The sequence below is a fragment of the Boleophthalmus pectinirostris genome, unplaced genomic scaffold (assembly GCF_026225935.1).
Source record: "Boleophthalmus pectinirostris isolate CB_2022bp ecotype Guang Dong unplaced genomic scaffold, ASM2622593v1 HiC_scaffold_15, whole genome shotgun sequence".
In the NCBI taxonomy this organism is placed as follows: domain Eukaryota; kingdom Metazoa; phylum Chordata; class Actinopteri; order Gobiiformes; family Gobiidae; genus Boleophthalmus; species Boleophthalmus pectinirostris.
The window spans coordinates 4,562,742-4,586,138 of NW_026571070.1; positions in this window are offsets into that span (position 1 = coordinate 4,562,742).

Sequence of the window (23,397 nt, forward strand, 5' to 3'; positions counted from 1 at the left end):
TTGCACTTTTGTAGGTAAAGCCCTAAATTAAGCTTTTAAGCTTTTTTTTTAATGTGAAAAAAGTGTTTTATACAAGTTTGCCTTGTGTTTTGTATGAAAGAGTGAAATTTATTTTCCGCTTTTTTGTTTTGTTTTGTTTTTTCATTTGTATTTCTGGTCCTGAAGCTTTTATTACAACCACATGACACAACTACAGCAGCAGATTGTGAAATAACAGGTTGTACTGAAAAAAAAAAGGTTGTATAACAAATCATTAGGGGGTAAAAGGGGGAGTTTTAAACGCAAAATTAAGAAAAAAATGGAGACGCGGAAACATGTACTGAACCTGCCCTTAGGTCTGTAAGGTTTAAATGTCGTCATCTGGTTGTTTTTGAAACGAAGACGGCTCTGCAAACCATTCAGAATCCATTATCATACTCAAAGTACAACCACACCGTCGAAAGTGCAGGGGCCAGAGTCCATGATTGAGCCGTTAAAGTCGGAGTGGAACCTCCTAAACCCGAGCCGCTTGTGAGTGTCTGGCTCCTGCGGGACGCTCGGGCACTTGGCTCTGCTCCATTAGAACAAGGCCAAACAGAGACAACAACATTCAAATCAATACGAGCTAAAAATACCCCCCAACAATGCACTGTAAATATTTAATGCCCCACTCACTCACCACGCAGGGACCGAGCCTGAGCTTCCTCTGCGCGCACATTAAACCCGGGGCTCTAACAACAGCCACAAACCAACACTCCAAGACAAAGAAAAACAAGAACATGCAAACATGGTTAGATGGTCATTTAAGAACACGTTAAATGCGTAAAATAATGAATGAATACAAAAAATAATAATAATTTTTGCTTCTCTTTTCTGTAGTTGACCACAAATGTCATTGAGTGCGTATACATGCACATCAATAACCCGGTTATGATCGGGTTTTTTGAGTATCCCGGTTTCTTGATGGTGCATGTATACGCAGTAACCCGGTTATGGCAGTATCCTGGTTATTAGAAACCGGGTTACTGTATCTGGTTTATTCCGATAGTAACCGGGATACTTGTGGCATGTAAACGCAGTACCCCGGTTACTGCAACATAAAGTTGAGTCGCATGCGTCCAAAAGACACTTTCCAGCCTTTTCACCACAACAGTAGTGACATAAATAAATTGACCAACATAAATAAAGTGACCAAACGAGTGAAATGACTGTAAAATTAAGAGCTGCGCTAAACCTGCACACGTACAATCTGCACTCGTACGACCTGCACTCGTGTGACGCTGAAAAGCTAAAACATGAACTATCTCCTATACAACACACACACACAGAACACACTTACCATCATCAGCGCCTCTTCTGTCACAGAAATAACACACATAATCCACAGAGTCGTGTCATTTAGTCCAAAAGAAACTGATCGCATCAGTGGTGCAAGGAGCGAGTTGTTTTTATCGCCGCTAACAGTTTATGCTACTTAGCCAAACGGTCTTAAGTTTAGTTTCTGTAAAACATAAACAAATGTGATCACAGCTGAATTATCTGATCAAACGGGCTGATGTGTCTATAGTGTTTATGGTTTATATGTTGTAAAGTTGAGTTTTTTTATGCAGAAGATTTTAATGAAGAATCTGCACAGTGGATTGTGGGAGATCTCGTAGCTCCTTAGCTTCTTATGCTAAAGGAGCTCACGGTTTGTATTTTTCCTGGTTTATGAAATTGATTTAAGTTAATTTTTGCGCCTGCGCATTTGTAAGATTATGTCAAGAAACCGGGATACTCCATTTGATCATGTACACGCGGATATGAGTGTCCCGGTTTCTCAGTGCGCATGTAAACGCAGTAACACGAACACTGACATAAACGTGATATGGCTAATAACCGGGTTATTGATGTGCATGTATACGCACTCATTATTAAATTATAAATAGGTGTAACATGGTGACAAACGTGTTCAGCAATATACTCCTGTCTGTCCACTGTCTAAATCAGGGGCGGGCAAACTTTTTGACTTGTGAGCCACAAAGGCTTCTAAAATTTGACATAAGGGCCGGATCAAGAGCTGATGGATGGAGTTTTTTTGGAAATCCACGTCATAAGAGAAAAAAATAACATGGGATGTATAGAAAACATCTCCCATGTTACTGAAATATCCGGTAATTGAAAATCGTTACAAAGCATTACAACAAAACGTCTGTCTTTCAAGTCCCACGGTATTTACTATTTATTGAAATTACTTTTAAAACACTAAAAATTATTATTGTTATTATTCAAGTTCGGCGGGCCGGATTAAAAAGATTAAAGCGCCGCAGTTTGCCCACCCCCCGGTCTAAATATTAAGAAACTAGTCCAAAAAAACAAACAAAAAAAACAAACAAACAAAAAAAAAAAACCCAGGAAAATCAGTTAAACAATTATATGATTGACAGGACATATAGTTATATAGTTACATAAGGGTGAGTTGTTGTACAGTTGTAGGGAGTATTATCTGTTACATAAGTGTGAGTTGTACAGTTGTAGGGAGTATTATCTGTTACATAAGGTTGAATTTTTGTACAGTTGTAGGGAGTATTATCTATTACATAAGTGTGAGTTGTTGTGCAGTTGTAGGGAGTATTATCTGTTACATAAATGTGAGTTGTACAGTTGTAGGGAGTATTATCTGTTACATAAATGTGAGTTGTACAGTTGTAGGGAGTATTATCTGTTACATAAAGACAAGTTGTTGTGTGCTTGTAGGGAGTATTATCTGTTACATAAGGGTGAGTTGTTGTACAGTCGTAGGGAGTATTATCTGTTACATAAGAGTGAGTTGTTGTACAGTTGTCGGGAGTATTATCTGTTATATAAAGACAAGTTGTTGTATGCTTGTAGGGAGTATTATCTGTTACATAAATGTGAGTTGTACGGTTGTAGGGAGTATTATCTGTTACATAAATGTGAGCTGTACAGTTGTAGGGAGTATTATCTGTTACATAAGTGTGAGTTGTTGTACAGTTGTAGGGAGTATTATCTGTTACATAAGTGTGAGTTGTTGTACGGTTGTAGGGAGTATTATCTGTTACATAAGGGTGAGTTGTTGTACAGTTGTAGGGAGTATTATCTGTTACATAAGTGTGAGTTGTACGGTTGTAGGGTATTACTGTTTACATAAGTGTGAGTTGTACGGTTGTAGGAGTATTATCTGTTACATAAGTGAGAGTTGTACGTTGTAGGGAGATATTATCTGTTACATAAGTGAGAGTTGTACATTGTGAGTATTATCTTTACATAAGGTGAGTTATTGTACAGTCGTAGGGAGTATTATCTGTTACATAAGTGTGAGTTGTTGTACAGTCGTAGGGAGTATTATCTGTTACATAAGTGTGAGTTGTTGTACAGTCGTAGGGAGTATTATCTGTTACCTAAAAGTGAGTTGTTGTATGCATGTAGGGAGTATTATATGTTACATAAAGACAAGTTGTTGTGTGCTTGTAGGGAGTATTATCTGTTACATAAGTGTGAGTTGTACAGTTGTAGGGAGTATTATCTGTTACATAAGTGTGAGTTGTACAGTTGTAGGGAGTATTATCTGTTACATAAGTGTGAGTTGTACGGTTGTAGGGAGTATTATCTGTTACATAAGGGTGAGTTGTTGTACAGTTGTAGGAGATATGTTAATAAGTGTGAGTTGTTGTACGTTGTAGGGAGTATTATCTGTTACATAAGTGTGAGTTGTTGTACAGTTGTAGGGAGTATTATCTGTTACATAAGTGTGAGTTGTACAGTTGTAGGGAGTATTATCTGTTACATAAGTGAGAGTTGTACAGTTGTAGGGAGTATTGTCTGTTACATAAGGGTGAGTTGTTGTACAGTCGTAGGGAGTATTATCTGTTACATGTGTGAGTTGTTGTGCAGTTGTAGGGAGTATTATCTGTTACATAAGTGTGAGTTGTACAGTTGTAGGGAGTATTATCTGTTACATAAGGGTGAATTTTGTACAGTTGTGTTACAGTTTGTTGTACAGTGTAGGAGTATTATCTGTTACATAAGGTGAGTTGTACAGTTGTAGGGAGTATTACAGTGTAGGGAGTATAGGGTGAGTTGTTGTACAGTTGTAGGAGTATCTGTTACATAAGGTGAGTTGTACAGTTGTAGGGAGTATTATCTGTTACATAAGGGTGAGTTGTTGTACAGTTGTCGGGAGTATTATCTTAAAAGTCAGATCTGTGGAGCGGCAAACTGGTCACGATGAGAATGTTTTTCAAGGTATTTAAAAAAAAAACTCAAGTAATCGAATAACGGCATTAGAGACCAGTTTAACGCCGTACGTCGAAACATTCCAGGCAAAGCATTAACGTCGCCATGGAGACGACACCAGAAAAGTTACTACGTGTGCCTTTAAACTTAAAAATTTTCGTCGAAAGATCAAGATTAAGACTAAAGAGAAATAAAAACGCCGTCGCGAAAGATCAGCCAAATGAACGCTGCCGACTCAAGCCTTACGTCACCTAATGTACGGTATAATACTCCCTACAGTGGAAGCAGAGCCAGACTTGTCCGTGTCTGTGGGTTCCTCGTCTTGTAAAAAATGTTAAATAAGTCTTTATATTTTCTAACTCCTCTTTTTTAAAACTTTATGAACGGTTATTTTCAGAGTTTCACAGGTGCACGAAAGAGACGCTTTATAATTATGACAAGACAGAACACGACGGTCACGTTTGGACCCGACAGCTGCGTCACGATATCAACTCCGGAGGAAAACAAGACGCTGTAAAGCTACGGAAAAAAAGAAAAAAAAGAAAAAAAAAAAAAAAAAAAAAGAAAGTGTGTGAGTGTTTTAAAGAAACAACTGTCAAATCAAACTGCAAAAGCATTTACGGGTTTGTTCCAGGTGACGTTAAATCCCACGAGGTTTTATTCACTGTCTGCTCTTCCTCTCCTCTCGTCTTCTCCTCTTTTCTACTCCCTCGCTTCTGATCTTTCTCTTTCCTCCCATTTTCTCCTCTGCCTCTCCGCCTCTTCGTCACTCGTCTCTCCTCTCTCTTTTACCCCTGTCCCGTTCCTCCTCCTTTTCTCATCCTCCCCTCTTCATTCTGATCTCTCTCCTCTGTTCCTTTCTCTCTCTCTGTTCTCGCCTCCCTTCTTTTCTTCTGTCTCTTCTCCTCTCTTTTCTCTCTTCTCTCTCTTTTTCTCTTTTCTTTTTTCTCTCTCTCGTCTCACTGTCTCCTCTCTCCCTTTTCATTCTCTCTCTCCTCTCTCTCCTCCTTCTCCATCCTCTCTCTCTTTTTCTCTCTCCTCTCTTTTCTCTCCTCTCTCCCATGTCATTCTCTCCTCTTTTTCTCTTTCCTCTCCCTTTCTCCCTCTCTTCTCTTTTCTTCTCTCCTCTTTTCTCTCCCTCCGTCACTCTTTTCTCTCTCTTTCCTGTCATTATTTTCTCTCTCTTTTCTCTTAGTTTTCTCTCTCCTCTCACTTTTTCTCTCTCCCCTCTTTTCTCTCTCATTCTCTCTCCCCCCTCCTCTTTCTCTCTCTCCCCTCTCACCCTCCCCTCTCTTTTTCTCTCTCCTCTCTCTCTCGTCTTCCTCTCTTTTTCTCTTTATCTCTTTCTTCTTTCTCTCCATTCACGCTCTTTCCCTCTCCTCTCTCTTTTCTCTCGTCTCCTCTTGCTCTTTTCTCTCTCTCCTGTTTTCTTTTCTCTCTTCTTGCTCTTTTCTCTCTCTCCTCTTGCTCTTTTCTCTCTCTCTTTCTTCTTCTCTCTCTCTCTCTCTCTCTTCTCTCTCTCTCTTCTCTTCTCTCTCTCTCTCTTCTCTCTCTCTCCTCCTCTCCTCTCTCTCTCTCTCTCTCTTCTCTCTCTCCTCTCCCTCCCTCTCTCTCTTTCTCTCTCTCCTCTCTCTTCCTCTCTCTCTCTCTCCTCCTCCCCTCCTCCCCTCCTCCCTCTCTCTTGTCGTTTAACAGCGTTGGCGAGCGGACGACACGTCTGTGGGCTCCAGTGAAAGGTCAGGCCCCTGAGGCTTGGATCTGGTTTTACTTTGTGACATTTGGGGACACTGAGCTCGACTCTTGTACTTATTTCCAGGAATAACTCAGCAAACACAGAGTTTCATTAGACGGGTCAGGAATCCATGAAATAATACACACCGCCTTTAATTAGGAAAACTGTGGAGAAAGTTTGGGACTCGAGACGGAAACAAAACACTGCAAGTAAATAACTCCAGAAAATGGCTCCATGAATCTGAAGCTTAATTCAAATTGGTGACTGATTATTAAATTATTATTTATCTCACACCTGTCTCCATCTTTTTTGCTTCTTATTTATATTTTATTATCACCATTTACATCGTTTACTCTTTGTTATTGTTTTATATTTTGATCTGTGAGCTCCTGTGTCCAAAAGTGACCCAAATCTGATTTTAGTTGCTGAAACGGACGCATTTTAACATTCTGGAATTTTACAGGCGGGTAGAACTAAACCAGGACTAAACCAAGACTAAACCAGGTCTAAACCAGGACTAAACCAGGAATAAACCAGGATTAAACAACAAACTAAACCAGGACTAAACCAGGACTAAACCAGGACTAAACCAGGTCTAAACCAGGTCTGAAAAACCAGGACTAAACCAGGAACCCTAAACCAGGACTAAACCAGGTCTGAACCAGGTCTAAACCAGGACTAAACCAGGACTAAACCAGGTCTGAACCAGGTCTAAACCAGGACTAAACCAGGATTAACCAGGTCTAAACCAGAACTAAACTAGGTCTAAACCAGGTCTAAACCAGATCTAAACCAGGACTAAACCAGGACTAAACCAGGTCTAAACCAGGACTAAACCAGGTCCAAACCAGGACTAAACCAGGACTAAACCAGGTCTGAACCAGGTCTAAACCAGGACTAAACCAGGTCTAAACCAGGACTAAACCAGGTCTAAACCAGGTCTAAACCAGGACTAAACCAGGTCCAAACCAGGACTAAACCAGGACTAAACCAGGTCTAAACCAGGTCTAAACCAGGTCTAAACCAGGACTAAACCAAGGTCTAAACCAAAACCAGGACTAAACCAGGTCTAAACCAGGTCTAAACCAGGACTAAACCAGGTCTAAACCAGGACTAATCCAGGTCTAAACCAGGACTAAACCAGGACTAAACCAGGACTAAACCAGGACTAAACCAGGACTAAACAGATTTTTTTACTTGTCAAGTCAAATCTGCTTCTTAATATGAGTAATTTAAATGTACCTAGATACTATTTCCTGCAGTGAAGTGTGTATATTGGATCCCAGATGTGGTGTAATCCTGAATCGGAAGCCTTGAGTGCTCCAAAAATGTGTTTACTTCTAATATTTCCTCATCACGATCAGACCCGGAGTTGTGTTTCGTTTCATTCCCACATGTTTAACACACAAATCCCGCATATTTACGTTAAGGAGTTCTTGTCTCAAACTGAAAATAAGTGAGTACACCTTTCTAAAGATACTTCTGGTGTTTGTGGAGCGTCGCGGATTTGTCAAAAACCGTTTAATTTACAAAGCGTGGAGGTTTACAGTCGCCGGTGGAGCTGGTCGAGTGGGTGACCGCGATACAGCCAGAAGGACTTATTTCTAGGTCGTGAGATTAAAAATTCTCAGGAGCACCTATAGCTGGAGGATTAGTCAATTTTGCATAAAGTAATTTGGTTGGGGGAAGAGTGGACGCGCGGACTCCATACAGACCGCCGCCTCCTGGGACTTGAACCCAAAACCTCCCAGCTGTGAGGCGTGTTACAGCGTACAGTGCAGTACGTGGTAGCAATTTCAAGTCTGATCAAGAAACCTCGCAGTGTGATTAAAGGAGCACTGTGTAATTTTTCTGGTGGAGAGTCCGTCAAAAGCATTTCTCCATGAAAATGTTATTGATTTGTCTGGAATGTTCTACTGTATATTTAAAGTTTATATAGTATTCTGTATTCTTGGAGACCATGTACCATATTTCTCAGACTATAGGCGAGTTTCATTGTTGACAAAAGCGCGCGTTGCATGCTGGGAATTATTTTGGTCGGCGGCAAGAAACACAAATTCAACACAACGGACGGAGCGAGAAAACACGTAAAGGGTATTGATCCCGGTTATTTATCCACTCTAACGGCAGAGGACCCAAGACCATTTGACCAGAAATTGGTCATAAGCATCGACGGACGACAAATCACCCTTTTCAACCCCGACAAAAGGTGGAACAAACCAAATTTCTGGTCAGAATCTCCAACTACCTGGACAAATATTCACTTGGGCGACATCCACAATGACTTGGTGGAAACTCCTGGGCCATTCACAGCAGAAAAGATGAAAACCTCCAAGAGTCTCGATGTGTTGTTGAACTTGTTGGAGTCCACGGTTTGTTAGGATCTTCTACGTTTGCTCTGCGGATGTTTGAAAGTCGTTTAATTCACCGTTAGTGGTTCTTTTCACTCAGAATATAAAAGACATTTTCCTTCTTCCGTGCTTCTATTTGTGCGTCCGATAATGCAGCAGGAATTTACCATTATCGGGGATAAATACGCGAGGTTACGCACTGTGTTTGACGCTACCGTGTTTCTTGCCTCCGACCAAAATATTTCCCAGCATGCTAACGCGCGCTTTTAATAACAATGACGTCAGCTGAAACTTGCCTATAAGTGGCACTTTTTTTCATGGTTTTGGTGTTTCCTGCGACTTATACTCTGGTGTGACTCATGTGTCATATGTGACGTTAACAGTCTTTGTCTCTGTTCTATTGTTATTACTAGAACTTGACTTTCAACAGGAAATGTTGATTCCAGGTCTCTGATTTTGTAAAATATTAGGGCCGGGCACATTCACGCGCTAATTTTGTGTTAACTAATTAATTCATTATCATCGACAATTATTTTAACGTCGTTAATGCAGTTTTTTTTATTTATTGTTTATTGTTTATTGTCTGTTGCTCACTGCCTTTTATTTTGAAAAAGTCCATCGCTAGTGTTTCTTTGAGTTTGACGTCATATCATTTTTTTTTCTGACCACCTGAAATGCCTCGGCAGGATATGAGCTTCCGCTGGCTCCGAGCCTTGGGTCTGAGCTCACGGGTCTTTCTCTTCCTTCTTCTTCCAGGTGTCCAAATCGAGATGACCAGTGTGGTTTTCGTCGCCGCGGTCTCTCTTACATTATGCTATTACAGGGTATTCGCGAAGGCCGGGAAGATTTCGTGATATGATCCCGCCCATAACTCAGTGAAATATGATTGGTTCAGAAAACTGTCAAACTTAAACTCATCCCCACATTGGCATTAATCGCATGGGTCTTCGTTCCAGCAACCGAAGGTCCTGCAGGTGTTTGTTTCGTTCAGCGCTGTTGCAGGGGAGTCACTGATTTACCCAGATTCCACTGGAAGAAAAACTGTGATTGGTCCATTTCCGTTCCATTATATTGACCCTTTGTTTCCCAAGAAATATCAGTCCAAGTTTATAACAATGATCTAGAAATTATTACTCATGCTGTGTTTATTAATCACTGGATAAAACAATATTGAAAAAAATATATTAGTAGTACAAAAATTCATTCAATAGATTTTCTTGAGCCTTCAGAAACCTTGAAGACTCTGAGGTTCCCTGTGAAAGAAATGCTGTTTGCACAACAAATGTACGGCTCTTTCATTTACATTTCCAATAAAATCGTGCTATATATTTTGCGTATAACATGCCATTAATCGTAATTAATCGCACTTGAATTAATTATTTTTAATTTTTTTTTGCTCAGCCTTAGAAAGTCAAGTTCTAGTAATAACAATAGAACAAAGACCAACAGACTGTTAACGTCACATATGACACATGAGTCACACCAGAGTATAAGTCGCAGGAAACACCAAAACCATGAAAAAAAGTGCCACTCATAGGCGAGTTTCAGCTGACGTCATTGTTATTAAAAGCCCGCGTTGCTGCTGGGAAATATTGGTCGGAGGCAAGAAACACGGTAGCGTCAAACACAGTGCGTAACCTCGCGTATTTATCCCCGATAATGGTAAATTCCTGCTGCATTATCGGACGCACAAATAGAAGCACGGAAGAAGGAAAATATCTTTTATATTCTGAGTGAAAAGAACCACTAACGGCGAATTAAACGACTTTCAAACATCCGCAGAGCAAACGTAGAAGATCCTAACAAACCGTGGACTCCAACAAGTTCAACAACACATCGAGACTCTTGGAGGTTTTCATCTTTTCTGCTGTGAATGGCCCAGGAGTTTCCACCAAGTCATTGTGGATATCGCCCAAGTGAATATTTGTCCAGGTAGTTTTGGTTTGGTCCACCTTTTGTTGGGGTTGAAAAGGGTGATTTGGCTCCGTCGATGTTTATGACCAATTTCTGGTCAAATGGTCTTGGGTCCTCTGCCGTTAGAGTGGATAAATAACCGGGATCAATACCCTTTACGTGCTTTCTCGCCACCGGACCAAAATAATTCCCAGCATGCAACGCGCGCTTTTGTCAACAATGAAACTCGCCTATAAAATCTATTTCCCCCAAAAAGTGAGACTTATATATGCTTTTTTCTTCTCCATTATGCATTTTTTGGCTGGCGCGACTTATACTACAGAGCGACTTACAGTCCAAAAAATAAACATCTATGAAAAGGTGTGCTGAGTTTAAAACACAACGGAGCACTTCCTGTTTTACGACATCACGTCATCACTCCTGAGAATTTACAATCTGACGACCTAGAAACGAGTCCTTCTCTCCGTACTCAACCCAATTCTACCTCCGACGTCTACGCTAAACTTCCACACAAGTAAATTACAGGTAATTGGTTTCTGACAACTCCTCGACGCTCCACAAACGCCAGGAGTATCTATGGAGCTGTCTGAATTCATTTCCCATCCATTTAACCTCTATAGTCCGGCCCTGCGCATGTACAGGTCTATAATTAAAGCCATTAATAATTCTCCCGTTTCCTGTACACAGAGGTCTTGGGGGAGAGCGGCTTCCTGGATTATAAACGCCGCGTTCGTCTCGAGAGGGGCAGCGGTGATTAAATGGCTGGATGAGCAGAAAAAAATATGTAAATAGAGCGGCCATCTTGGAGTGACTGTGACAGCTCACTCTCTCCGTGGCGGCGCGCGGGGGCAGTCACTGGAAACAAGTGTCACCTTCAATAGGGTTATTACGGGAAATGTTTCTTTTAGTGCGCCAAATGTGAAGTCTCGGAGGTTTTAGAGACGCCAAGATTAATACCGAGCTGGATCGGTAACGGAAAATGTAGTTAAAATGTGCAGTTATGGGTAGATACAGGGTTTGGAGAGCGTTTAGAAGTTTGAAAAATGAATTTGTAATGTCACGGTGGAGTTTGGACTGCAACCAAGGGTCACTGAGCTTAAAGGCGCATTGCTTCCATCAAATACTTCGTCTTCATGGAGATTTTATTGCTTTGTCTGGAATGTTTCATAGTATGGCATTAAACAGGGCTCCCACTCTTTTTCACTGACAAAGTTTCACAACTCTTCCATGACTTTTTCATGACCTAAAGTGAATTTTCCTTGACTTTACAGCACCTATGCACCTAAGCCTTTCCACTCACCTTATGGTTTGGTATTATAGTTTTTTTTAACATTCAAAATACTGTCAGTGCATTTACTGACATCTCTTTAACCTTCACGTTCTCCTCGGGGTCACATTGACCTGAAGAATTTTTTTTTCCTTCCCGCTCTCTTGGGGTGGGTCAATCAGACCCCAAAATTTATTTTCAAATAAATTCTTGCCAGGCAAGAAAATACATTTTTGGGTCTGACTGACCCACCCCAAGAGAGCGGGAAGGAAACATTTTTTTCTTCAGGTCAATGTGACCCCGAGGAGAGTGTGATTAAAAAAAGGCACAGACGTTCGGAAATAATAAAAATAGCCAAATAAGAACTTAACATAAAGCTGGAGCTGCAGGAAAGAAATACTAAAACTTCCATGACTTTTCAAGGATTCCATGACCATGGGAACCCTTTCTATCTTCATGGAGACCAAACCAGACCAAGTTACAGGTCAGATCTTGTGGCGAGGCGACCCCACTCACAGTCAGAATGCCTGTTTTTCTATGTATTTTTGAGAACTAAAATACCTGCCGCTGAATAAACACAACATAAATGAGTTTAATGCTATGCCAAATCTTTCAGGCCCAATGGAATATATATATATATATATATATATATATATATATATATATATATATATATATATATATATATATATATATATATATATATGAATGGAATAAGTGTGTTTTTCTTAATTCAAACATTTGATTTTGTTTCTTATTTTAAGTGCAAAAAGTAGTTTTTCTTATTTTACATGTAGTAAGATGTACTGTACTGTACCTGGATTTGTGTTTTGTTTAATTCACACATTTTTAAGTCACTCTTTAGTTATAATTACATTGTTAAGTAGTTATTGTCTCTCTCCAAAGTTCAAAATGCTCTGTTTCACCTTGTGCTGTCATGAAGTAGTAGTTATGAAGTGAACAGCTCCTTTTACTTTTAGTTCAGTAGAGATTGGCAACTCCAGGGCTGAAATGATCCATTCCATCCATTATTATTCTGGGCACAGATTGGCCACCATTTTTCTGTCCCGCCTTGGGGCAGGTGTGGCTACAGAAGAAGGTTGTGATGCAGTGTAAATTCAGGGCATCTGGGCATGTACCAAGTTTGAACCACAAGTAAAGAATATGTTTAGCCCCGCCCACTTCGCCCGTTTTCTCTCTGATGCTGAACCATGAAAAATGTTTGAGATCGTCCACGGCAATTGTATCCACATGGGTCTCGTCCAACAATGTATCTGATTGAAGAAAAAATAAATAAAATAAATAAATAAAATAAAAACGGTCTGTCCCTGGCAGTTGGTTCTCTGTGGTTCTTATCCAACAAAATGCTTTCCAAAATGTCTGGGCATTATCGTTCAGTCTCTGCTTTTACAATAAACGCTATGGAATAAAGTGCATTTCCAGAATTAGAAGTAAAAAAAAACGTCTAGGTCTGCGCCTTTAAGATCACAAATGTTTTAAAATTTGATGTAGAAATAGTTAAAGTTTTACAAATTTTACTTCCTATGAGGTATTAACTCCTAACACTTACCATTTAGATCACCGTGTTACCTTTTATTGTTTTGAAAATGCGATATTCGTCGAACACAACGTATTAACATGGCCTGAGTCCCGCCTCCCTTTGCTCCCTGCGCTAAGTCACTCCCCCTTCACAGCACTATACTGCCCCACAAAGGCAAAAGAGTCTGAAACTGAGAAAAATGACGTCAAAGTTTCTGTTTTGTCCAGGCAAAAGTAAAATAGGTAGAAGTCCCAAAATTTGACAACTAGATGCTTTAATGAAGAAATATTTGTATGCGAAAAATATTGAGCTCAAAATCGACCTGTGATCTTTATTTGTCAGCAAAGGCAAAAGGCAGTAACAGTGTATGTTTTGTTTGTGATTTATTTCATTTTAAAATCCAACCACTCGCCTCCTTTCTTCTAGGTCTAGTCACCAAGGTCGAGTCGTCACAGAGTTTGTGAAGACGTAAAAGGTAATTAGAGCGCTCGCTGGATGACCGCTGGAGTAAATTAATAAGAGATCAGGTGCTCTTTGCAGATCCCAAGTGGGCAAATGACTTACTGGATGAAAAAAGGAGATCCGAGGCGCTCCGGTCTGCTTTGCTGTGACTTTATGTCATGTTTTATCGTCATGGAGTTTGTTTGAAATGATACAGAAGAGCTTTAGATTTCCTGTTTAGTGTTAATCAGGATTGTGCGGCGACACTTAAACAGTTAAACATTTTCACAGACAAGGCAAAGAAGAAATTGAGTTTGTCGACTGGACAAAAGTTTATTTGGTCGAATACGTTTCCCGGGCGGGTGGAGAGTCTCTGCCTCAAGTGGAGGAGTTCAAGTATCTCGGGGTCTTGTTCTCGAGTGAGGGAAGGATGGAGTGAGAGATTAACAGGTGGATCGGTGCAGCGTCTGCAGTGATGCGGTCGCTGTATCGGACTGTTGTGGTGAAGAGGAAGGTGAGTCGAAAGGCGAAGCTCTCGATTTACCGTCAATCTTCGTTCCTACCCTCACCTCTGGTCATGAGCTCTGGGTAATGACTGAAAGGACGAGATCGTGGATACAAGTGATCGAAATGAGTTCATAGGTTGGCTGGGTGCTCCCTTAGAGATAGAGTGAGGAGCTCAGTCACACGGGAGGAGCTCGGAGTAGAGCCGCTGCTCCTCCACGTGGAGAGGAGACAGTTGAGGCTCGGGCATCTGTTTCGGATGCCTCCTGGGCGTCTCCCTCGGGAGGTGTTCCGGGCATGTCCCACCGGGAAGAGGCCCTGGGGAAAACCCAGGACACGCTGGAGGGACTATGTCTCTCTGCTGGCCTGGAAACGCCTTGGGATCCCAATGGAGGAGCTGGAGGAAGTGTCTGGGGTGAAGTCTGGGAGTCCCTGCTTAGACTGCTGCCCTCGCGACCCGGCCCCGGATAAGCGGAAGAAAATGGATGGATGGACGTTTCGCAGCTCAAAAAGCTGCTTCTTCAGTTCTGTTCAAGTATTTCAAGTCGCTTCCAGAACTGATATATTCGACCAAATAAACCTTTGTCCAGTCGACAAAATGAATTTCTTCTTTGCCTTGGATTCTACCTGGACGACTGAGGGTTTGACACAAGTGACTTTGCAGTATAGTGTGTACAGTATGAACAAATACACCAAATACTTCCACATTAAAGATAGTTTAAGTATAATTGAATACAAAAGTTTATTTATTGAATGTGTTAAGACCCTGTGCCAAGGACGCAACAAAAAGAAGAGGTTGGATTTTACAATAAAATACATTTATGAACTAAATCACAAACAAAACATACACAGTTTCTGTCTTTTGTCTTTGCACGACTCCTTATTTTTGTCTCATGATCCAAAAGCAGAGAACAGGAACTGACAAATAAGGGTCAAAGGCCAAATCTGAGCTCGGTATTTTTTATGATATTTATTCACATGATAAAGGAGGTCGCAAAAACAAACACAATGATATGAACTCATTTTTGTAACGGCGTTCTGCCTTTGTAGGGCTAATGAAACTTTCACACATCGCGTCAGGTTTGTGAAGTTGTAGTGTACAGTTTTTTTTGTCACGTTTTTTGTTTATTTATGGAGAACTGTCGTGTGTGGGAGCGTGGGTGATGAAGATTTGTGGGCGGAGCCTCGTACAGAATCTTACAGCTAAACATAAAAAGGGTTTCAATATGGCCCAGGAAAGGGAGAGATCGCTAAATTACTCGAACATGCATGTAAGACATCTAAAACCTCTTCAGACATGAGGAAACCACGTAAAAACATGGTAGAACGCTCAAAAAACAAACAAAAAATAAAGAAAAAAAGCACAATTCCCCGTCTTTAACATGACATATTCTGGTGTCACTCAAAACAATTACGACGTTTAAACGTAATTGCAAACTTTCCGCGTTCCAGATGCAGCGAAAAAAAAATTAAATGAGCAACTTTTGTCGGGAAAAAAAACATCCGGCGCACAATGAGGTCAGCGCAATCAGGATGAGGGTCAGACGCAAACGCCGCGAAACAAAGATCCGCCGCTGCCCCAAACCCGCCGCAAATGTAAGCAATTAAAGTTACATTCAACAACATTTAGCGGTTTCCATGGCGAGTCTGAGTCACGCTTATTTAAAACAGCACCTCCGGGAGACCTCAATCTTATAGTAATTACCTAAATCAAGTTTGTATTCAGCGTGTCGCCGTTTCGCTGTTTCCTTTCTTTGGCATTAAAATGTGAGCACTTCCAGCGACATTGTTGGTATCAAAGTTTCATCAAACAGAATCACAATGGAGTTTGAAAAGGCATTGTTAAAAATGTACGACGGGGAGGAGCCACCATCACCGCCGAGACGTTAAACAGTAATTAGCGTGAGGGAAAGTTCAAACTCGAAGCTTTTATTTATCGGTATTTGAAGTCGAGGGTTTGGTAGACAAGTGTTAATAGAATCTTTGCAAAAAAAAAGTCATTTTTACACAAAACTTCGACGGAATTAAAGGTTCTGGTCCTGATGTTGACTGTATTAAAAGGTGGAAAACAAAACTAGTTCAATTTAAAGGTCCTATATTATATAAAATTGATTATAGTGAGCTTTAAGAACGTTGTTACCTCAACAAAAACACACCTGGACGAACAGAAAACAATCCGTGTATCATTCGTTTTTCAAAATAAAACCCAAAATAAGAAAATGAAAAAGCAATAATTTACTTAATTATTTGTCTCCAAAACTAAAATGAAAACACGGATAATGATTCATTTTTTCAGTTTTCGATTTTGTGTTTAAATGAAGAATGGAAAAAAAAACGTTTACGTGACTTCAGTGACTGCGATGCCGGACTTTTGCACCGCATACGGACTGAACCAGGACTGATCCAAGTCCAGGAACAGAGTGGGACCAGACCGGGACCAGAGAAGACTCCAAGCTTTGACTCCGAGCCTCCGCAGTGTCCGAGCCTCAGCTTCGAGCTCTGGCCCTGCTGTGGGCTCTGAGGCCTCCAGTCTGGTCTCGGTCTCAGTCCCGGTCTGGTCCCAGTCTGGTCTTGGTCCGGTCTCAGTCTCAGTCCCGCTCTATTCCCGGACCTGGATCAGTCCTGGTTCAGTCCGTATGCGGCGCAAAAGTCCGGCATCGCAGTCACAGAAGTCACGTAAACGGGAAACGGTCCGTTATCCGTTTTTTTCCATTTTTCATTTCATCACAAAATCAAAAACTGAAAAAACAAATCGTTATCCATTTATTCATTTTGGTTTTGGAGACAAATAATGAAGAAAACTGTTGTTTTTTCATTTTCTTATTTTTGGTTTTATATTGAAAAAGGAATGAATGAATGATACACAGGTTGAAAACACCAGTTCCACCTTGTGATGTAAACAGAATTCAGTAAAAAAATGGCCCGGTCTTCTTCCCTTCATCTAGATAACTCAGTTGGGAGAGCGTTCGTCCACTGATGGGCAGTTCGAATCCTGCTCTCGCATAAAAAACATCACAGGTTGAGTGGTCAGATGCACTGACCCACAGGTTGGCGGTATGATTCCAGTTCTCACAGATGAATGCCGTTGATGTGTCCTTGGGCAAGACACTTAACACACCTCGCCCCCAGTGTCTGCGCACACTGGTGTGTGAATGTGTGTGTGAATGGGTGAGTGGTTCCTTGTTGTAAAGCACTTTGAGCCTTGAAGGTGGAAACCACTGTGTGAAAATGTGACCTTTCACCATCTAGATGTCATTGTTCTTTCTTTGAAACTTTTATTAATCGCCTATTAATTTTTTATTATAAATTGCCTAATTTATCAAACAAAAACAAAACAAAACAAAAAACAAAAAAGAAACAGATTTAGATCTTTATTATTTTAAAACTGTTTATTTCAAAAAACACTATCTCTCTGTGCCTATTCCAACTTTGATATTTTATTCTCTCTGGTTTATTTGCTTCTGAAGTTCTGCTGCTTGAAGGACTTACCTGAAAAATTGTTGCAATTTTGTAGACAAACATGTCTCTTCTTTTACAGCTACACGTTTACTTTCACGTCTTAGAAAGTCATTGTTGAACTAAACGGGAGGCAGTGATAAACTCCACAGAGAATAAAATATCAAAATTTAAACAGGCACGATGACTCTTTTTGATTGGTGTTATTTGAAATAAACTTTAAATTAAATATTGGAAATAAGTCTTGGAAAAAATGAAATGAACTGTTTTCCCATTTTATTGTCTTTCATTCAAAGAACAAACGGTACGCAGACCTTTGTTTTATTCCATTTTGAATCGTCTCTAATCCAGATCATGTTCGTTATTGTCATTTTCCACGTGTCTCATCTCCTCCGAACACTCGCCGGGAGCTCGTCGTCGTTCCTGCCAGATCCCACTCACCGCCGCACAATTCCATTCCACGTGATGTCCGCTTCCGTTCCAGGTTTTCCCGTTTTTCTCGCCTGACACGTAAATAAACGATCGGCGTCTGTCCCGGGGGTCACATGACATTTACCCGTCCAAAAAGGGGGTGGTCGGGGGGGCTGAAACAAAGAAACTGGAAAATCGCCGCGTTCAAACATGTCACCTAGCCCCTCCCTTTTTCCCTCTTCCTCTCTCTTCGTCGCTTTCCCGCTCCCTCGCTCCTTCCTCCTGATAAGAAACAGAAAATAATACCGGCAAAAAGCAATCGGCTGGACAAATGCTATAGCCCTGGTTTTACATATAAATTAAACCAGAGCAAACAGGGCCTATTATAGGTTAGTGTACATGGGAACGGCGTGTTATGATTGGAGGGGGGCGTGCATATTTTATATTATAGAGTCCAATGCAATGTAAATTACAATGTGGTTTATACACTGTGTTTGATGGCCGGATTGTTTGTATGATTGCTTTTTTTTTAACGTTTTACAGTGTATCTCTGAGCCGGTGTAGTGACACGAGCTGTGCAAATAAAACAGGCGGCGCACTCGATACTAAAATGTCACTAGGAAAGGAAGAAATGGCAAAACGTGACAGAAAACGGGCAGAATATAAAGGCTTAAGTCCGCCATCTTGGTACTGCCGTTAAGAGGGGAAGCGTGTGGGGGAAAGTTAAAAGTGCTCGACCTGAATTCGTGTGTCATTAGTCTATTGGTTTTTCAAAATAAAAGCAAAAATAAGAAAATGAATTGAAGTATTTTCTGCATTGTTTGTGTCCAAAACCAAAATGAAAAGGCAGATAATGATTTTTTTTTTTTTTTTTTCAGTTTTCGATTTTGCGTTTAAATGAAAAATGGGAAAAACGGATAATGGGCGTTTCTCGTTTACGTGACTTAAACTGTAATGCTGGACTTTTGTGCCGCGTACAGACTGAACCAGGACCAAAACAGGACTAAACCAGGACTGAAACAGGTCTAAACCGGGTCTAAACCAACTAATCTCAGTCCTAGTCTGGTCCCAGTCTCAGTCCTGGTCTCAGTCCCACTCTGATCCTGGTCTGGTCCCAGTCTAGTCCTGGTCTCAGTCCTGGTCTTGGTCCTGGTGTGGTCCTGGTCTCAGTCCTGGTCCTGGTGTGTGCTCAGTCTCAGTCCTGGTCTCAGTCCCGGTCTGGTCCCAGTCTCACTCCTGATCTCAGTCCTGGTCTGGTCCGGTCTCAATCCCGATCTGAGTCCCAGTGTCAGTCTCGGTCCTGGTTCTGGTCTAGTCCCAGTTTGGTGCCGGTCTCAGTCCTAAACCAGGACTAAACCAGAACTGAGTGTCGGGATGGGCCTGGAGGTGCACCCGCGTAGACTGTCAGGTGATCCGGACTAAGACCAGGATCAGAATCAAAACTGAGACCAGGACTGAGACTTGGACCAGACCAGGACTGAGACCTGGACTGAGACTGGACTGAGACCCTGAGGACTGAGACAGGACTGAGACCTGGACTGAGACTGGGACAAGACCAGGACAGAGAATGGTTTAGTCCTGGTTGAACTCTGGTTTAGTCCTGTTTTAGTCCTGATTCAGTCCGTATGAGGCGCTAAAGTCCAGCGTCGCAGTTTAAATCACGTAAACTGGAAATGTCCGTTATCTGTTTTTTTTTTGTTGTTTTTTTCCATTATTAATTTAAACACAAAATCAAAAAATGAAAAATCACAAATCATTATCATTTTGTTTTTTTCATATTGGTTTTGGAGACAAATAATGAAGAATTTTCTTATTTTTGCTTTTATTTTTTGCTTTTATTTTGAAAAACAAATGACCGAATGACACACGGATTAAGACGACTCAAACAACATTTTAACGCGATTTAAAGCTCACAAGAGTCAGTTTTTTTTGTAATATTTAGATAATTGAACAGTTTCTAAATTAGTAGAGGGTTGGTAGTTTAAATCCCACTTCGTCAACTTTCTCATTGTGTCCTTGAGCAAGACTCTTTTTTTCCTCCCAGCTTCTACATCTAATCAAACCGAAGATGGAGACGCACCACAGGGAGAAAAGCGAGTTTGAAACAGGACATCTGCTTTTTCTCCTTGTATTTATTTGAAAGTGCCACACATTACAGCGATCGTTATTTTAGCGTTTTGTCGGGGAGGGCATCTGCTCTAAACATATGGCATTATTGACTATTATGAGCGTACACATTCTGTTCAGCTTCCTCCGTAATTCGACGCTTTATCAAACACTGTGATTACATAACTCAAGGTCTTTGTGCGATCCTTTATTTATTTAAAGTCTGTTATTTTTCTCGCTTATATTCATGAACCATTATCCAAAACATGGCACATATATATATACGTTATATTTTAGAAAACAGCTTTATGATCGCTCAATAAACGGTTTGCGCCGGTAATGGTGTTTCGGTCGTCACGGTTTGTTTACAGAATAAGAAATGTGTTAAAATCACAATGCAAACAAATCAAAACATTAGTAATTGTCATAAAATTTAAAAAAGAAAGAGAGACATTAAAAGAGAGAGAATGGTTTTCTTTTTCCTGCAGAAAGAGCCTCTGTCCTGTCTGTATCATGTCCATCGATCGCACCGTTACTTCTGTACGGAAGCCGAGAGGGGTCACAACGAACGCAAACGCCGCAACAAATACAAACGCGACAACACAACAAAAAGCCACAACACACCAAAAAAAGCCACAACGGAAATGACCGCGGGACTCTATTTTAATGCAAACGCCGCAACAAATACAAACACCACAACACAAATGCAAATGCCGCAACACATTAAAAAGCCACAACACATTAAAAAGCCACAACACATTAAAAAGCCACAACGGAATTAACCGCGGGACTCTATTTTAATGCAAACGCCACAACACAAATGCAGATGCCGCAACACATTAAAAAGCCACAACACATAAAAAAAAGCCACAACGGAATGACCGGGACTCTATTTTAATGCAAATGCCACAACACAAATGCAAATGCCGCAACACATTAAAAAGCCGCAACACATTAAAAAGCCGCAACACATCAAAAAGCCACAACGGAAGTGACCGTGGGACTCTATTTTAATGCAAATCCCACAACACAAATGCAAATGCCGCAACACATTAAAAAGCCACAACAACACATTAAAAAGCCACAAAAAAGCAAACACAAAAAAAGCCACAACGGAAATGACCGCGGGACTTTATTTTAATGCAAACGCCGCAACAAATACAAACGCCACAACACAAACGCAAATGCTGCAACACATTAAAAAGCCACAACACATCAAAAAGCACAACGGAATACCGCGGGACTCTATTTTAATGCAAATGCACAACAAATGCAAATGCCGCACAACAAAAAATTAAAAGCCACAACTTTAAAAAGCCAAATACATTAAAAAGCCAGAACGGAAGTAACCGCGGGACTCTATTTTAATGCAAATGCCACACAAATGCAGATGCCGCAACACATTAAAAAGCCACAACACATTAAAAAAAGCCACAACGGAAATGACCGCGAGACTCTATTTTAATGCAAATGCCGCAACAAATACAAACACCACAACACAAAAGCAAATGCCGCAACGCAACAAAAAGCCACAACACTTTAAAAAGCATTGAAAAGCCACAACACATTAAAAGCCACAACACATAAAAAGCCACAACAGAAGTGACCGCGGGACTCTATTTTAATGCAAACACCACAACACAAATGCAAATGCCGCAACACATGAAAAGCCGCAACACATAAAAAAGTCGCAAACATTAAAAAGCCACAACACATTAAAAAGCAACACATTAAAAAGCCACAACACACCAAAAGCCACAACGGAAATGACCGCGGGACTTTATTTTAATGCAAACGCCGCAACAAATACAAACGCCACAACACAAACACAAATGCCGCAACACATTAAAAAGCCACAACACATCAAAAAGCCACAACGGAAGTGACCGCGGGACTCTATTTTCCGACGGACCGATCAAGCGGCAAGTGAAGAAGAAGAACGTGATAATGATAAAACAATAAATTACTTTTACTTACGTTTCCAACTTCTCCGTTCCTTTACTTTTCACGTTGTAGTTCTTGTTCTTCTTCACTTGCCATTTGATCGATGGACCGAACAAGCGGCAAGTGATAAAATTAAAACCGCTGCCATAGTGATTAACAATTTAATACAAATTACAATTTATTTTGAATGGGGACAAAAGTAGCCTGATTCATCAGCCTGGTCATCAGTCATCAGTCATTTTGACCTCGCAGCAGCATTTGCTCGACGGTAGGCGGGTACTTTTTTCCATTTAACCAGTCACTGCTATTTGGTCATGATGTATGTAATGCGCCGCTAACGGGGATAACTGGTATATTAAGGTTTTCCCAAATCCCATAGGAAGAAGGACAATAGCGTCTTTCTCCTTGATAAAATTGACTCTTCACTGATTGGCTGGTGCCTGGACACTTCCGATGTTTTTGTGAACCATTTAAAGCAGCGGTGTCAAACTCAAATTCATGGAGGCCAAAATTAAAAATTGGGACTAAGTCGTGGGCCAAACTAAATATTTATTGAAAAATTTCAGTATCTGCATGTTTTCTCTTCTTTCGAGATATGTAATATTAAACCTTTTCTATGTTTAATAATAGTTTTGTTTAAACACTGAATCCAGAACAAGCAGAATATAAAATAATAACACTTTTTTTTCTCTCTCTCTATAGTCTATCTGTAACTTGAGGGTCAGCTCTAGTAAATATTTGATATGATCTCATGGGCCAAATATAATTGTATCAAGGGCCAATTTTGGCCCCCAGGCCGGAGTTTGACATGTCTGGTCTAGTGTATTTTGATTCCTGATGTAGTTGCTGGAGAGAAATGAAATTGAGCGAAGGCACTAGGTGGCATCAGCCGGACTAAACAAAAAGTGCTCAAAATGTACTTAAAATGGAAGCGATCTGCCCATCTGTGATTATTTTAGAGTTGTGTTGGGAAGGGGATCAGATCTAATATAAAAAATAAAAAAAAAGTTCATTATTCATGGAAAATTAGGACTGTTGCCGTAGTTATTAACAATTTAAAACAAAACATTACATCTTCTGAAAAAGTGCTCAAAATGTTGTACTAAAAGGGACGCTATCTGTCTATCATTTTTTTTATTTTATTTCATTTTTTAAGAGTTATGTCTGGAGGGGAATCTATTCAAAAAAAAAAAAAAAAAAAAAGTGCATTAATGATGGAAAATTAAGACAGTTAGTGATTAACACTTTAATAGAAATGGGGAAAATGTGTTCAAAACGATCTATCATTATTTTATTTTTATTTAAATTTATTTATTTAGTTGTGTCTGGAAGGGAATCTGATCTTTAAAAAAAAAAAAAAAAAAAAAGTCCCTTATTGTTGGAAAATTGAGACCATTGCCATAGTGATTAACAATTTAATATAAAATACAATTTCTTTTGAATGGGGGAAAAAGTGCACAAAATGTATGTAAATGGAAGCTATCTGTCTATCATTATTTTATTTGATTTTTTTGAG